Source organism: Myxine glutinosa, chromosome 12 (genome assembly GCF_964187855.1).
Source record: "Myxine glutinosa chromosome 12, kmMyxGlut1.1, whole genome shotgun sequence".
NCBI lineage: Eukaryota > Metazoa > Chordata > Myxini > Myxiniformes > Myxinidae > Myxine > Myxine glutinosa.
This window is the reverse complement of record NC_136272.1, coordinates 51,573,663-51,587,087: the sequence shown is the minus strand read 5'-3', so window position 1 is coordinate 51,587,087 and position 13,425 is coordinate 51,573,663. Positions and strand designations below refer to the sequence as shown.

The 13,425-nt window shown below is 40.4% G+C and overlaps 1 protein-coding gene across 1 annotated transcript in view; it reads left to right on the top strand.

The window, feature by feature from the left end:
- Positions 1-13,425, top strand: part of LOC137437821 (transcription factor EC) — a 244,658-nt gene that overhangs the window by 36,549 nt on the left and 194,684 nt on the right. Inside the window, exon 3 of the mRNA XM_078766816.1 lies at positions 216-345. The gene's annotated coding sequence lies outside the window, so the exon portion shown is untranslated. The remainder of the gene's footprint in view (positions 1-215; positions 346-13,425) is intronic.

Sequence of the window (13,425 nt, the reverse complement as noted above, 5' to 3'; positions counted from 1 at the left end):
AATGAGCAAAGTGAACTTTTTAAGCCGTCTATCCTAAAGCCTCGCCCCGACTATCATTCACAACTGATAAAGTGAAAATTTATAACTGACCCGTATGAAAGATGATGTAGAGATAAAAACATTTAAAAAAAAAAATTTCAATGACATTTGTCAAAATTGTAACTGAGACGGTTTGTACGGTTTGTATTGATGGAGTTCACGATTGCGTTATTCAGGTCCAATTCCGAGCCGAGAGCCAATGGGAGCAAAGCACCTGCCAAGAGCCGGAGTTGCTTCGAGCCTCGCTGGGGGTACAATTGAATCTCTCGAATGTAAATCAACGGAAAGCTTCACCTGTTGCTGAAGGTACTCGAACATTTCAGGAGAGCCAATGGTATGTGTAGGTGGTTCATTAAGGTGTTTGTCTCTTCCACCCACAATCCCTCCTGTATTTCACTATTTTCATCAAACTTTTTTTTATTTCTTGTAGATTGTTTCCTCCGTAATTACGTGCCGATCATATGTAGATGTCTCGCGCAGGACGAGGCCGAGTTAAATAATTGTATAATTAAAATCAATAAAAGATTATCACAAAATATTTTCTTAATCAATTGGCTAATAGCATAACTAAACCATTAGTGCTTCATCCGAAGATGAATCTTTTAGAAATGTAATTAAATAAGACATTAATAAAAAAAATAATTAATTAAGTCATTCATCGAATAATTAAATAATTAATCGATTAATTAATTAATCACTAAATCAAAAATACCCTTTACAGCCAAATCACTCGGTCATTGTCATGTCCAAATATCAGCTTCCCAGCTCAAAATGTGCCTGAGATATTGCTCAGACGAGAAAGAAAATAAATAAATGATTAATAATGGAAATAAATAAATAATAATCATAAAAAAATTAAATAGTTAATCAATTCGCTAATAGAACATATAAACCACGACCATTTCATCAGAATCTGTAAGTAAAAAAAAAAAATTTTTTAGTCATTAATCGAATAATTAAACAATTAATCGATTAATTAATTCATTGATTAATCAATAAATCAAAAATAGCCTTTGCAGCCAAATCACTTGGTCATTGGCATGTCCAAATAACAGCTTCCTAACTCAAAAGGTGCCTGAGTTAATGGCTAGAAGAGAAAGGAAATGTATAAGTACACTTAATCGCTTAAGTACTTAATTTTTTTTTTGTTTGTTTTTTTTGTATACAAGATCGAGGCTCGTGAAAGAGCGAACATTAATCACACAGAAAGACAAACAGACACATAAAACAAATAACATCGGGAGCGGTAGACAAGATGGGGAGAGAGGGGGAAGGACACAAACACAACATTTGAGAGCAGGGACTGAGAGACATGGAGACATGGAGAGATCTGTGGGAGGGAGAGGGCTTCGGGGGGGAGGCATGTGAAGCGGGGGGGGGGGGGGTGGAAGAGGTATAAACATATGGACACTGCCAGGACTTCCAGGAAAGAAGTTGGAATTTCAAACAAGGTGGATCTGGGGTGAATTAGTGGGGGTAGAAAAGATCATCGTTTTGGATGGGGGAAGATAAGAGATGGTGGTGAACAGCTGTTTTAAAGACCTGGAGGGAGGAGTGGGATTGAAGGGAGTGTGGGAGTTTGTTCCAGAGGCGGGAGAAAAGAGGAATGAAGGAGTGAAGGTGAGCAGAGAGCCGAGATTTCGGCAGTTTAACCATCAGAGGCTTGCTGGCAGATCTTGTGCGAACTGTAGGAATATTTGGGGGACAGAGCACAGAGAGAGCTGGGGGAGCAAGGCCGGAGAGGAGTCGGTAGAAGACAGAAAGACCACCTACCTGCCTGCGGTGAGTGAGTGAAAGGCCCTCAGAGATAGCTTCATCGTGGGAGATTCCAATGATTTTGAAAGCTTTGGATTCAACAGCGTGAAGCCGAGCCAGGTGTGAGGCAGGAGCACCAGCCCATAGGGGAGAACAGTATTCCATTGAGCTGCGGATGAAAGCCTTGTATGTGGTGAGGAGCTCAGGTGTGCCGAGGAAGGACTTCGCACGACGGAGGATGCCCAGTCGGCGACTGGCTTTGGAGGCCAGCTTGGAAATGTGGTTTTCCCAAGAAAGATCATGGCAGATAGTGAGACCCAAAAGCTTGAGCCACAGAACTTCTTGGAGAGGATTGTTGAGAAAGTAGATGGGAGGGTTGTCCAGTCGATCTTTTCGGAGAGACATAGTAAGAGAGTGAGATTTGTCAGGATTGAAAGACATGTTCCACTTGTTTGACCAGTCTGTGATTTTGTCCAGGTCTTCAGAGAGTGAGGAGGCTGCAGACTGCCGATCTGAGGGAAGAGGAATGGAGCGGCAGAGAGTGGAGTCATCAGCAAAGAGATAGAGAGGATTTTCCAGAGAGTCGGAGAGATCATTGATAAAGACCAGAAAAAGCACAGGGCCCAGCACACTGCCTTGGGGAACTCCAGCCTGAACAGGAAGGGGAGATGAGAGAAATCCATTCAGGGCCACACGTTGACTACGACCAGAGAGGAAGTCTGCAAGCCATGCATGGAGATTTCCATGGATACCATAGGAGGAGAGTTTGGTGAGCAGAGCTGGGTGCCAGACCGTATCGAAGGCACGTGATATGTCAAGGGAGACAGCTCTGATTTCCTGTTTGGCATTGAGGACCTCCATCCATTGTTGAGACAGCAGAAGCAGCATGTCCAGAGTAGAGTGACCTGGTCTGAAACCAAATTGATGATCAGAGATCAAGCCATTGGAGAAGAGGAAAGATTTCATATCCGAAGCAATGATGGATTCCATGACTGTGCTGATAATTGGGAGCAGGCTGATTGGTCTGTAGTTGCAAGGACCTGTTTTTGTACCTTTTTTGTGTAAAGCGGTAATGTTAGCTGATTTCCAGGATGCTGGCAGATGACCTTGAGCAAAAGATAGGGTGAAAAGAACAGAGAGAGGGTGAGATAGAGCGGCAGAGCAGGATTTTAGGACCCGTGGGCTGATGCCGTCTGGTCCAGTTGCAGAATCAGAGTCGAGGTTTGACAAAAACTCCTCCACCTTGTCAGGAGAGAAGGACACAGAGTCCAGGAGCAGTTGGGTTCGACTGGGAAAGGTGGGAACAGAGAGAGATGGGTTTGGGACTAAGGATTTTGAGGCAAACACAGAGTTGAGGCATTCGGCTTTGTCACGTGCGATGTCAGCTGTGTGGCCATTTGAGGTAAGGGAGGGGATGGAGGGGGAACAAACACCGGAAACGGATTTGACCAGACGCCACCAGGATTTGGAGGAAGGAGACAGGTTTGTCTCCTTCCTAATAATTAATCGCTAATAATTAAATAAATCATCAATTAATTGATTAATCAAAAAACAAAAAATACTGTTTTTTACAAAGTACTTGCTCACTATTGTGCCGAAATTTCAGTTTCCTAGCTCAAAGGATGACTGAGATATCGTCCGGACAAACAAACAAGAAGACGTCATGTCTTGCAAAACTTGCAAAAGAGCACGACACTTGCAAAATTCACCCCCCCCCCCCCCCCCCCCCCAATCTCCAAGAAAAAAAATTCCATTGATACAGCAAATTGTCCATTTCATCAATATTAAAATTGACAATCTTGATCAAAGCTCGGGTCAAAAGGAAGAAAAGTGACGATTTTTCAGATGAAAAATGATGATTTTGGAAAATTGACTTTGAGTTGACCTTTGAACTTTGGACCTCAAAAATAGTTACTTTCCCTATTTAGTGACTCAATGTGCAAATGCTGTTCAATTTTCAAGTCAATCGGATGAAAATTGAGGATTTTTGAAACCTGGCCTATGTTGACCTTAAAATAGCTGGTGGTTGAATTCAGTGACCATATATGCAAATCCTCTTAGAATTTCAAGTAAATCGGATGAAAATTGATCATTTTAGAAATTTGGCCTATGTTGACCTTTTGGCCTATATTCACCTAAAATATAATTTGTGGTTGAATTCAGTGACCCGGTATGCAAGTCCTCTTCAAATTTCAAGTCAATTGGATGAAAATTGAGGATTTTAGAAATTCGGCCTATGTTGACCTCAAAAATACTTGGTGGTTGAATTCAGTGACCAGATATGCAAGTCCTCTTCAAATTTCGTGGAATTGGATGAAAATTGAGGATTTTAGAAATTTGTCCTATGTTGACCTTTTGGCCTATATTCACCGAAAATATAATTTGTGGTTGAATTCAGTGACCAGGTATGCAAGTCCTCTTCAAATTTCAAGTCAATTGGATGAAAATTGAGGATTTTAGAAATTCGGCCTATGTTGACCTCAAATATACTTGGTGGTTGAATTCAGTGACCAGATATGCAAGTCCTCTTCAAATTTCAAGTGAATTGGATGAAAATTGAGGATTTTAGAAATTCGGCCGATGTTGACCTCAAAAATAGCTGGTGGTTGAATTCAGTGACCAGATATGCAAGTCCTCTTCAAATTTCGTGGAATTGGATGAAAATTGAGGATTTTAGAAATTTGTCCTATGTTGACCTTTTGGCCTATATTCACCGAAAATATAATTTGTGGTTGAATTCAGTGACCAGGTATGCAAGTCCTCTTCAAATTTCAAGTCAATTGGATGAAAATTGAGGATTTTAGAAATTCGGCCTATGTTGACCTCAAATATACTTGGTGGTTGAATTCAGTGACCAGATATGCAAGTCCTCTTCAAATTTCCAGTCAATCAGATGAAAATTGAGGATTTTAGAAATTTGGCAAAGTTGGTGACCTTTGGCCTATGTTGACCTTTTGACCTTTTGACCCCAAAAACAATAGGCTTCTTGCTTATGACCAACTCTACCATTTGTTGAAGTTTCGTGACGATGAATCTTCGTGACAAAATCTTCGATTTTGCAAGTAACAAGAAAGCAAGAAAACAACCAGAGTGAAAACTGAGTAATCCCTAACAGCGTGCGTCATTGCCGAGCCCCCTACGGTGCCCGGCAATGACGTTACGCAGCGCCTGGAGATGGCATAGCAAAGGTGCGGTGTACAATATGGTGAGAGGCCTCAGCGAGTGTGTTGGGTTGGCAGGATGGCTTCGAGGTACGCACACGTCACCTCCAAGCTGTCTTTCCTGGGTTTGAATCCTGACCCAGGTATAAATGGTCATCTCTGGTGTTTCACAGGCAGTGTGATTCATCAATGTGCGTTCCGTCCCTCGGATGGACGTTAAATAGTCGTCCCGTCAGCCAGCATTAGTTGGCGGACATTAAAGATCCCATGGTGTTCTTCAGAAAGAGTAGGGGAGCTCACCTCTGCTGCTGATCATGCTGGGGAAGTTTTGAGCTCTTTCGTATGGCCCCCATATAAATTCCTGACTATGCCAGTGCCTGTGGGGCACTGGAACCTAGAATTGACCTTTGAACGAGTGTGTGAATCATTTCAACAAAGTCCCAGAAAATCAATCCGACACCCATCCAGAGAACTGGGACTAGCAGCCACCACTGTACATAGGATCTTTCATAAAGACTGAAGCTTTATGTCTATAAGGTTCAGATTCTGCAGAAACTCAAACCAAATGACGGATTCAAACGCAAGGCGTTTGCCTTGGAAATGCTCAATCTCATAGAGGATGACGAAGATTACCTAAAAAAGGTCATGTTCACAGACGAAGTTTGCTTTCATGTACCAGGGAAAGTCAACCAGCACAATGTGAGGACCTAGCGCTCTGAAAGCCCCCACGTGGTCATTGAACACAAGCACGACAGTCCAAAGGTCAATGTGTGGTGTGGCCTTCTCCATGACCGCGTGGTGGGTCCGTTTTTCTTTGGGGAGGATACAGTGACCTCAACAATTTACATGAACATGTTTGAAGGATTCACCTTCCCACAGAATGAAGACCTGCAATATAATTTTTCAACAGGATGGCGTTACCCCACATTGGCCTTAGTTGTTCGAGCCTTCCTGCATGAAAAATTTACAGGTCGCCGGATTGGCTGAGACGGACCAACCGCCTGCCCCCCACGATCACCAGACATAACACCCCTTGATTTTTTTTCCTAGGGGGCTTTGTCAAAGATGTTGTCTACAACACCAAGGTGGCAAACCTGCAGGATCTTCGTTCTCAGATCACAGCTGCATGTGCACTGGTGGACGGAAACATGCTGAAGCGAACATGGCAAGAACCTGTGTACCACCTTGATGTCCTGCACGCAACAAACGGAGCTCACATTGTAGTGTTTTGATGGTGTGCAGAAAACTTAGAGTTTCTGTATCATATGAACCAAAGGGTATCGTTATATTATTTGTGGTTCTAAATATATTTACAACGACAGTTTTCCGGGTCTTTGTTGAACACCCTGTATATCGTGTGTGCAAGATGAGGATTGTTACCTGAAATGGCTCACAAAGCTTCTAAAATAAGCTGAAAGTACTTTGATAAGTACCTGAAAGAAAGTGTTCCGTGCAAGGAAAGACTTGGATAACTTTCTTCGATAGCTGTGCAGGCAGCTGCTTGTACTACAAACTCCCGACCATGTGGGCTGTTGCAAGGCTCGGGTGGACAGGATGGGCATGTGCGACACAAACCCCGACAGATCGCTAGCACTGAATCGACTTTTAACCTTGAGGGAATGCCTCCTGTGAACATGGCAGGCTTGGTGATTTATTTAATTGGAAAGACGATGCATCCTTGTGTCATTTTGAAACTCACGTATTCTATAGGACTTAGTTGGGATTTTGAAACTCCGCTGCTTACATTTGTGTAAGCAATATCTTCTCGTAATCTACAAAGAATGGCTGCCATTGTTTCCTGGCCATTTTGTTTCAGGTGGTGCAGGCAATCAGGTTAACGCATTATTCTTTTCAGGTTGGCCAATAAATGTCATTGGCCAAAATCTTTCACGAACCGGATGGCCTGGCCTGACATTTGACTGAAAGGGAAGGAATTTGTAATTTGTTCAGGGTGCTGGTGATAACAATTTGCATTATAGGGAAAGGATGTTTTAATGTAGACATAGTTCGCTCAGGCAGAGAATTGTATTCCAGTCATACAGGCTCAAAACAAATTTTGGACAATCATCGGCCTTGTATGTACAGTCACGTAAAAAAGTAAGTACACCCCATGTAAAGTTTTGACTTTTTCAACATATTTCAACATACAGCTATTTGATCTTCATTTAAACAATATTGATAGATAAAGGTGATATAATATAACAAATATCATGAAACATTTACATTTTGTAGTCCATTGTATAATTTTAATAAACATAAATGCAAATTTCGCATGTGGAAAAAGTAAGTACACCCATACATTTATCACTACTTCAAATACCTAAAATTAGAATCAGGTGCACCAGCTCAGGTGCAAATGATTAGTACATCGTTAGAGAGGATCTTGGAGGAACCTGTCTTATTTAAACCTCAGACATTTAGTTTGGTTTGCTCTTTGTTGTTGAAGTGTGTGGCGTCATCATGCCTATATCAAAAGAGCTCTCTGAGGCCTTCAGAAAGAAGGTTATAGATGCCTACGAGTCTGGGAAGGGATTTAAAAAGATCTCCAAACAATTTGAAATCAATCATTCGACTGTCCGGAAGATCATCTACAAGTGGAGAAGATTCCAAACAACTGCCAACTTGTTCAGGCCAGGCCGCCCCAGCGAGTTCAGCCCAAGAGCAGACCGCAAGATGCTGAAAGAAGTCTCTAAGAACCCCAGAATGTCATCACGGGACCTACAGGTAGCTCTTGCCACTGTTGATGTCAAAGTGCACGAGTCTACCATTAGAAAGAGGCTGCACAAATTTGATCTACATGGGAGGTGTGCCAGGAGACCAAAGTTTGCCTTTTCTGTCCAGAAAGAACATTAGGGCAAGACTAAAGTTTGCCAATGAACACCTAGGCAAAGACCAGCACTTCTGGAACAATGAGTCAAAGGTAGAGCTATTTGGTCACAGTACCAGAAGACATGTTTGGCGAAAACCAAAGACAGCATTTGACCACAAGAACCTGATACCAACTGTAAAGCATGGTGGTGGAAATATTATGGTTTGGGGCAGCTTTGCTGCATCAGGGCCTGGGCAGCTCACCATCATAGAATCCACGATGAGTTCTTCATTGTACCAGAGGGTGCTTGAGGATAATGTGAGGCCATCTGTCGGAAAGTTGAAGCTCAACCGAAGGTGGACCTTGCAACATGACAATGACCCTAAACATCTAAACATACCAGTAAATCCACCAAGGAATGGCTGAAAAGAAAGAAATGGAGGGTTCCGGAATGGCCAAGTTAAAGCCCGGATCTAAATCCCATCGAGATGTTGTGGGGGGGGGTTTGAAACGAGCTGTGCATGCAAGAAACCCCTCAAACATCGCACAGCTGAAAGAATTCTGCATAGAGGAGTGGGCAAAAATTTATTCCAGTCGATGTCAGAGACTGGCAGACAGTTATAAGAAACGCCTACTTGAGGTTGTTTCTGCCAAAGGGGGCAATACCACCTATTAGAGCCAAGGGTGTACTTACTTTTTCCACATGCGAAATTTGCATTTATGTTTATTTAAATTATACAATGAACTACAAAATGTAAATGTTTCATGATATTTGTTGTATTATATCACCTTTATCTATCAATATTGTTGAAATGAAGATCAAATAGCTGTATGTTGAAATATGTTGAAAAAGTCAAAACTTTACATGGGGTGTACTTACTTTTTCACGTGACTGTAAGAGATCACCTCGAGGCCTTAAAGGTCACTTAAGACCATAACGGTTATGAAGAGGCTTTAACGGCTATCTCCAGGCGGGACCTTAAAGACCACCATGTACACTGCGATGAGGCCTCCTAGTGGCCTTAAAGGGAAGATTTGTGAGTGCGCAGGTTCAGTATGGAGGAGGATAAAGTGACCAAAACATGCACAGCAATTCCTAGATACTAATTATAACTTTATCCTGTTTACTTATACTTGAGTGGCACATTGCTCAGTTCAGACAGTTCTCAATTCGGTGTGTTTTCTTCTTCCGAATGCAGCATAAGGCTGTGGGGTGGCATCATTGGCTGAGGGAATGGCTGTGCCACTGATGCCCTCTGCAGGTTAGTGCAGGAATTTGTAATTTGCCTGTGGTGCCGGTGATAGCTCACTACTCTTCGCAAAGGACACCGTGACTTTTTTTTAAACCATTTGAGTTTTGTCATCAAATTTTCAACAAAACCTTATTTTGATAATTATGGAGAAGACAAATTAATAATTTTGTCAAAAGGTCAAAGGTCAGCATCACCTAAAATCATCAATGTTCATCCAATTGACCTGAAATTTCAATTTACAATTTGTTTTTTCATCAAATTTTCGACAAAGATTAATATGAGAATAGGAAGAAGGCAAATTAATAATTTTGTCAAAAGGTCAAAGGTCAGCGTCACATAAAATCTTCAATTTTCATCCGATTGACCTGGAATTTAAAGAATTTACATATTGGGTCACTAAATTGGTTCACGAATCAAAAGCTGGAAGCTGATTTTTTTAAATCAAAAGGTCAAAGGTCAAGGTGGTATAAAATCGGCAATTTTCACCCTATTGACTTGAAATGTAAAGAATTTGCATATTGGGTCTCCAAATTGTTCACTAATCAAAAGCTAGAAGCTGATTATCTTTTGAGATGAAAAGGTCAAGGTTGCATAAAAACACCAATTTTCACCTGATTGGCCTGAAATGTAAAGAATTTGCCTATAGGGTCACATAATTGGTTAACCAATCAAAAGCTAGAAGCTGATTATCTTTTTAGATCAAAATCTCAAAGGTTAAGGCTGCATAAAATCGGCAATTTCATGTTTTTTAAAACTGTTTTCGTCATGTTTAGCATACGGAAGTAGAAGATGTCCGAATATAAATGGATGCGGACGGGCTTTAATTTTCAGACACTTTGTAGTTTTGGAATTTTTATGCAATATTCCATGCTGAGACATAAATGCTTGTAGTTTTCCAGTCCTTCAAGTGTCTATATTTTTCAAGTTAAAATGTATGTTCCCGGTTGTAAATATATACAGGAAAGGAGAACGACAATCGGCAACGTGACAGGATAACTAACAAGCCTACTAACAGAAGTTCAGATGGGAATATAACAGGTTAACTAACAGAGATTCAGATGGGAATATACAGGTTAACTAACAAGCCTACTAACAGAAGTTCAGATGGGAATATAACAGGTTAACTAACAGAGATTCAGATGGGAATATAACAGGTTAACTAACAAGCCTACTAACAGAAGTTCAGATGGGAATATAACAGGTTAACTAACAAGCCTACTAACAGAAGTTCAGATGGGAACATTAACAGGTTAACTAACAAGCCTACTAACAGAAGTTTAGATGGGAACATTAACAGGTTAACTAACAAGCCTACTAACAGAAGTTCAGATGGGAATATAACAGGTTAGCTAACAAGCCTACTAACAGAAGTTCAGATGGGAATATAACAGGTTAACTAACAGAGATTCAGATGGGAATATAACAGGATAACTAACAAGCCTACTAACAGAAGTTCACATGGGAATATAACAGGTTAACTAACAGAGATTCAGATGGGAATATAACAGGTTAACTAACAAGCCTACTAACAGAAGTTCAGATGGGAACATTAACAGGTTAACTAACAAGCCTACTAACAGAAGTTCAGATGGGAATATAACAGGTTAACTAACAGAGATTCAGATGGGAATATAACAGGTTAACTAACAAGCCTACTAACAGAAGTTCCGATGGGAACATTAACAGGTGAACTAACAAGCCTACTAACAGAAGTTCAGATGGGAACATTAACAGGTTAACTAACAAGCCTACTAACAGAAGTTCAGATGGGAATATAACAGGTTAACTAACAAGCCTACGAACAGAAGTTCAGATGGGAACATTAACAGGTTAACTAACAAGCCTACTAACAGAAGTTCAGATGGGAACATTAACAGGTTAACTAACAAGCCTACTAACAGAAGTTCAGATGGGAATATAACAGGTTAGCTAACAAGCCTACTAACAGAAGTTCAGATGGGAACATTAACAGGTTAACTAACAAGCCTACTAACAGAAGTTCAGATGGGAACATTAACAGGTTAACTAACAAGCCTACTAACAGAAGTTCAGATGGGAATATAACAGGTTAGCTAACAAGCCTACTAACAGAAGTTCAGATGGGAACATTAACAGGTTAACTAACAAGCCTACTAACAGAAGTTTAGATGGGAACATTAACAGGTTAACTAACAAGCCTACTAACAGAAGTTCAGATGGGAATATAACAGGTTAGCTAACAAGCCTACTAACAGAAGTTCAGATGGGAATATAACAGGTTAACTAACAGAGATTCAGATGGGAATATAACAGGATAACTAACAAGCCTACTAACAGAAGTTCACATGGGAATATAACAGGTTAACTAACAGAGATTCAGATGGGAATATAACAGGTTAACTAACAAGCCTACTAACAGAAGTTCAGATGGGAACATTAACAGGTTAACTAACAAGCCTACTAACAGAAGTTCAGATGGGAACATTAACAGGTTAACTAACAAGCCTACTAACAGAAGTTCAGATGGGAATATAACAGGTTAACTAACAGAGATTCAGATGGGAATATAACAGGTTAACTAACAAGCCTACTAACAGAAGTTCACATGGGAATATAACAGGTTAACTAACAGAGATTCAGATGGGAATATAACAGGTTAGCTAACAAGCCTACTAACAGAAGTTCAGATGGGAACATTAACAGGTTAACTAACAAGCCTACTAACAGAAGTTCAGATGGGAACATTAACAGGTTAACTAACAAGCCTACTAACAGAAGTTCAGATGGGAATATAACAGGTTAACTAACAGAGATTCAGATGGGAATATAACAGGTTAACTAACAAGCCTACTAACAGAAGTTCCGATGGGAACATTAACAGGTGAACTAACAAGCCTACTAACAGAAGTTCAGATGGGAACATTAACAGGTTAACTAACAAGCCTACTAACAGAAGTTCAGATGGGAATATAACAGGTTAACTAACAAGCCTACGAACAGAAGTTCAGATGGGAACATTAACAGGTTAACTAACAAGCCTACTAACAGAAGTTCAGATGGGAACATTAACAGGTTAACTAACAAGCCTACTAACAGAAGTTCAGATGGGAATATAACAGGTTAGCTAACAAGCCTACTAACAGAAGTTCAGATGGGAACATTAACAGGTTAACTAACAAGCCTACTAACAGAAGTTCAGATGGGAACATTAACAGGTTAACTAACAAGCCTACTAACAGAAGTTCAGATGGGAATATAACAGGTTAGCTAACAAGCCTACTAACAGAAGTTCAGATGGGAACATTAACAGGTTAACTAACAAGCCTACTAACAGAAGTTCAGATGGGAATATAACAGGTTAGCTAACAAGCCTACTAACAGAAGTTCAGATGGGAATATAACAGGTTTGCTAACAAGCCTACTAACAGAAGTTCAGATGGGAATATAACAGAGTAACTAACAGAGATTCAGATGGGAACATTAACAGGTTAACTAACAAGCCTACTAACAGAAGTTCAGATGGGAATATAACAGGTTAGCTAACAAGCCTACTAACAGAAGTTCAGATGGGAACATTAACAGGTTAACTAACAAGCCTACTTACACAAGTTCAGATGGGAACATTAACAGGTTAACTAACAAGCCTACTAACAAAAGTTCAGATGGGAACATTAACAGGTTAACTAACAAGCCTACTTACACAAGTTCAGATGGGAACATTAACAGGTTAACTAACAAGCCTACTAACAGAAGTTCAGATGGGAACATTAACAGGTTAACTAACAAGCTTACTAACAGAAGTACAGATGGGAATATAACAGGTTAACTAACAAGCCTACTAACAGAAGTTCAGATGGGAATATAACGGGATAACTAACAGAGATTCAGATGGGAACATTAACAGGTTAACTAACAAGCCTACTAACAGAAGTTCAGATGGGAATATAACGGGATAACTAACAGAGATTCAGATGGGAACATTAACAGGTTAACTAACAAGCCTACCAACAGAAGTTCAGATGGGAATATAACGGGATAACTAACAAGCCTACTAACAAAAGTTCAGATGGGAATATAATGGGATAACTAACAGAGATTCAGATGGGAACATTAACAGGTTAACTAACAAGCCTACCAACAGAAGTTCAGATGGGAATATAACGGGATAACTAACAAGCCTACTAACAAAAGTTCAGATGGGAATATAATGGGATAACTAACAGAGATTCAGATGGGAACATTAACAGGTTAACTAACAAGCCTACCAACAGAAGTTCAGATGGGAATATAACGGGATAACTAACAGAGATTCAGATGGGAACATTAACAGGTTAACTAACAAGCCTACCAACAGAAGTTCAGATGGGAATATAACGGGATAACTAACAAGCCTACTAACAAAAGTTCAGATGGGAATATAACGGGATAA